Source organism: Elephantulus edwardii, unplaced genomic scaffold, assembly GCF_000299155.1.
Source record: "Elephantulus edwardii isolate Elephantulus edwardi_28Jun2011 unplaced genomic scaffold, EleEdw1.0 scaffold00172, whole genome shotgun sequence".
NCBI lineage: Eukaryota > Metazoa > Chordata > Mammalia > Macroscelidea > Macroscelididae > Elephantulus > Elephantulus edwardii.
The window spans coordinates 2,114,931-2,119,460 of NW_006399922.1; the positions used below are offsets into that span (position 1 = coordinate 2,114,931).

Here is a 4,530-nt window from a genome sequence, read left to right on the forward strand (position 1 = left end):
CTTAAAGGGAATGCCTTTAACCTCTCTCCATTAAGAACAATGTTGGCTCTTGGGTTTTCATAGATACTTTTTACTATGTTGAAGAAATTACCCTCTAATCCTATTTTGTTTTGTTGAGTGCTTTAATCAGGAAAGGGTGTTGGATTTTGTCAAAGGCTTTTTCTGCATTAATTGATAGGACCATATGGTTCTTGTTATTTTTCTATTTGATGATGATATTGCTTTTTAAGTCATTTGCTTTTTCCATTTTTGTGTGTTTGTTTATTGTTTATGAACTACTCCATGAGGACTGCCTTAGCTTTATCCCAGAAGTTTTGGCATGTTGTATTTTCATTATTATTTGTTTCAAGAAACTTTTTAATTTCATTTTTATTTCTTCTGTAACCCAATCTATGTTATGACAGGATAATATCCTTATGCATACAAGGAAGATATCACTTAATAACAACAGTAATAATAATGCAATTTTGTCCTGTCATTTTTGTTATGTGCTGTTGAGTTGCCTGCAACTCAGTGTCACATGAGCTGATTTTATAGATTAGATCATCTGCATCTTTGTTAAGTTTTTTTCGAGTTGACCTGCCTGTAGTGATAGTGGTGTATTGAAGTATGGGAAGCCAAACTTTATACCAAATATTATATGAAAACCCTTCTTCAGGAATTGAAGGAATTACAGATATATAAGTTAGGATTTCTCTTGTGGCAGATCCTAGAATAGGAGCTGTTTGTTCCCTGCAAGACAGGAGACAGCAAGGGGCCCCCTACAGAGGGAGTGTTACTTCCTGAGCTAGAGTTCACCCTGAGGCATCAAGGTTAATAGTTAAGGGTAAACCAAATTCTTGCATTTGTGAACCCCTCCTTCCTGAGTCAAGCAGAAGGTTTTCAATACAAAGAGCTTGGCTTCATTTGCATTGAATTCTCTTTGTGATTTACTTCCTGGTAATTTTCAATAAAGATACAGAGAAGCTTGGCTTGGGTTCTTCAGTCAAGAACTGCTGGCCCCCTGTTTTATGCTCTCTGCTCTATCACATTCCCGGCCTTTTGTCTCTTTATTAATAATTATAAAATTATTCCATTCTTTGTGGCCCTTGGTCTGCAACATTGAAGCCTTCTACTATTTTGTTGTCTATGTAGTTTGTCAAATCTGTTAACCATTGCTTTATGTATTTTGCAGGTCTTTCATTTGGTGTATAGATGCATGAATATTAACAGGCTTGGGAAGTAATTCTAGTACCCCTTCCACAGATTTCTCAGTGCTTTTCTTGCCCCACTTGTGTTTTTGATAACAGTTATTAGTATATTGTTCCTTTTTATGTCATCTCACATGATTCTAATGTGATTTCCCCCTCGATCTTCTCTCTGTTTTCTTTTCTGGTATTCTCATTGAGCTTCTTGTCTTCTAGCTCACTGACTCTCTGTTCCATCTCTTGTTTTCTTCTTTTTTATCCCTCCAGCCTGTTGGAAACTTCTCCAATTTTGATCTTTAGATCCTCAATTGCATTTTCATACATTTCTGGTCCCTCCCCCCCAACTACTGTGTTTGCTGTAATCTCTCTTATTTTCTTTTTGTAGTCTCTGTTTTATGATGATTTTTCAAGTTCTTGTATTTCTTTATATTTTCAATGCTTTCTTCCATCTTTTGCAGTTCTTTTTGTAGTTACTCATGTTCCTCCATGTTGTTGACTGGGACAAAGAAGAGGCAAGGATAAGCAGGAGGTTAACAGCTCAAAGACTGTAGCCCAGAACCAAATCTTTTTGTAGTTATTATTTAGAAATACCAGGAAGTAAATCACAGAAACAACTCTTTACTAATGAAGCTATGTTTTTCTCTGTTGTCATTCTTTTTTTATCTCAGGAATAGAGTGCTTTACAATGCAACAAGCTTTAACACCTCATTTATGGGGAATTAAGCATGGTGTCTCCTTGTCTGAAAGGAATGCTTCATTCTTTGTATATGTCTATTTGTATATATCTATATCTATCTCTCCAAGAATATGAGTCACAGGCAACTTGATGGTATAAAACACAACAACATTAACAAGGATACTTGTATATTTAAACATAGAGATATATCTATATTACTTCATTCATTCCTTGGTATCTATATGGAATTGTTTGCAGAATCCACTTGGATACAAAAATTTAGAGAATGCACAGTTCTTTATATAAAATGATGCTGTAATTGCATATAAAGTACATACATCCTACAGGCATACTGTGGACATAATGTGGATTTGTTCTTTTAACTTTTTTAAAAAAAATTAAAATTGTATACTGGTTTATTTACAAAGTCATATACATTGTTTTTCATACCAGATCTTTCCATTTGTGAATTTGTTTTGTGATAAATAAAATATAGTAATAAACCAAGTCACATGATTTTTTATTTTCAGTTATAGAAAAGTTATTCATACTATACTTATGGAAGAATCTCAAACCAGATGAATTGACAGAGTGACCACTACAATGGGATCTAGTAAGTCAGTGACTGTGAGGCCAGCACAGGATAAGATAGGGTGTATATTTGTTGTTCATAGGGTCACTGTGAGTTTTACTCGATTCAGCAGCACACAACAACAATAACAACAATGCCTTTTTTTTTAAAGTGTGTAAAAACATTGATTCATTACAAAAGGAGATAGGTAAATATATACCACAAAGTGAAAGCAACTCAAAGCAGTTAAGTTAGGCGAGTAAGAGAAATGTCTTCTATTACAAAGATCTTGTATGTATTAAAAACAGAGAGGCAGATGAGGATTTTTACAGGAGCCCTACAAATCAGGAGTGGGAACAGGCTAAGATGACTTTTCAGGACCTGTGTCTTCAAGCGGATGCTCGGCGGATGGGGGTTGTTTTCTTGGGTGTCTCATCTTCGGTCATTTCTGCTAAAAGTTCTTCCCCACTGGACTCGTCACTTGAGAAGACAATCTTGGGTTTCTTTTTAGAAAGTCGCTGCTGGGTGTTAGGATGGCGACGGGCAGTACGGCGGGGCTCAGGTGTCACAAAGTCATCGTCTGAGGCAGCAGAAGTCAGGTGCTGACGCCTGGAGACAGTGGATTGTTTCTTGGTGGCTGTTGGGGCTCTCTGGCTGTCCTTGGCTGGGGATTTGGCTCTGCAGCAGCTGGTCCATTTTGAGCAAGCAGTGAGTGGAGAGCTGTGTCGGCGCCGAGTTCTTCAAGAAGAACAGGAGCACAAGAGTAAAGGTCCGAAGGAGAAGAACACAAGCTCTGAGACCACCATGGAGGAGGAGCTAGGGCTTGTCGGGGTGACTGCTGACGATCCAGAGGCAGAGCTGATCCGTAACATCTGCGAGATGGAACTGCTGGATGGCAAACAGACCCTGGCCACCATCATTCCACTTCTGCTTGCAGTGTGCAACAATCCAGGTCTCTACAGCAATCCTGAACTCTGTGCCGCTGCCTCGATCACCCTCGGCAAGTTCTGCATGGTTAGTGCCACCTTCTGTGATCCCCAGCTTCATCTTCTGTTCACCATGCTAGAAAAGTCCACGCTCCCCACTGTCCGGTCCAACCTCATGGTCGTCGCTGGGGATCTAGACATTCGTTTCCTCAACCTGGTGGACCCCTAAAGCCCTCATCTGTATGCTCGCCTCCGAGACCCAGCTCCTCAGGGGCGGAAAACAGCTGGGCTGGTGATGACCCACCTTATCCTGAAGGACATGGTGAAGGTGAATGGTCAGGTGAGCGAGATGGCGGTTCTACTCATCGACCCTGAGCCCGAGATCTCAGCCCTGGCCAAGAACTTCTTCAACGAGCTTTCCCACAAGGGCAATGCAGTCTATAATCTCCTTCCAGACATCATCAGTCGCCAGTCAGATCCCGAGGGTGGCGTGGAAGAAGAGCCTTTCCACACCATCATGAAGCAGCTCCTCTCCTACATCACCAAGGACAAGCAGACAGAGAGCCTGGTGGAGAAGCTGTGTCAGTGCTTCCGCACCGCCCGAACTGAGAGGCAGTACCGGGACCTGGCCTACTGTGTGTCACAGCTGCCCCTCACAGAGCGAGGTCTCCGAAAGATGCTCGAAAACTTTGATTGCTTTGGAGATAAGCTGTCAGATTCCTCCATCTTCAATGCTTTTTTGTTGGTTGTGGGCAAGCTGCGACGTGGGGTCAAGCCTGAATTTGAGCAGAAGCTTCGAGCCTGTCATACTAGAGAGTTGGATGTCATAGAGGATATTGAACAACAATGCCTTTTAGTGGAGCTCTGGTGCTGTAGTGGCTAAGGATTTGTGTTATCAAAACAAAGACAGGTGATTGTAATTCACCAGTTGCTTCTTGGGATAAAGATTGAAATTCTCTTCCTATGCATTTTACAGTCTCTGGAAATGCACAGGAGGGTCACCATGAGATGGTTCTGACTCAATAGCACATAGCAGCAACAACAATGTCTTTTAAGTGGACACTAATCTTATGAAGAAGTTTGAAAATGTTGAGATTTACCAAAATGTGACACAGGGACAAGAAATGCACACACGCTGTTGGAAGAATGGCAGAAATAGACTTGCTTGAG

General features: G+C 40.8%; 1 pseudogene; it reads left to right on the plus strand.

Annotated features, from left to right (window-relative positions):
* Positions 1 to 2,967: 2,967 nt before the first annotated feature.
* On the plus strand, positions 2,968 to 4,243 carry LOC102866667 (annotated as a pseudogene).
* The last annotated feature ends 287 nt before the right edge of the window (positions 4,244 to 4,530 follow it).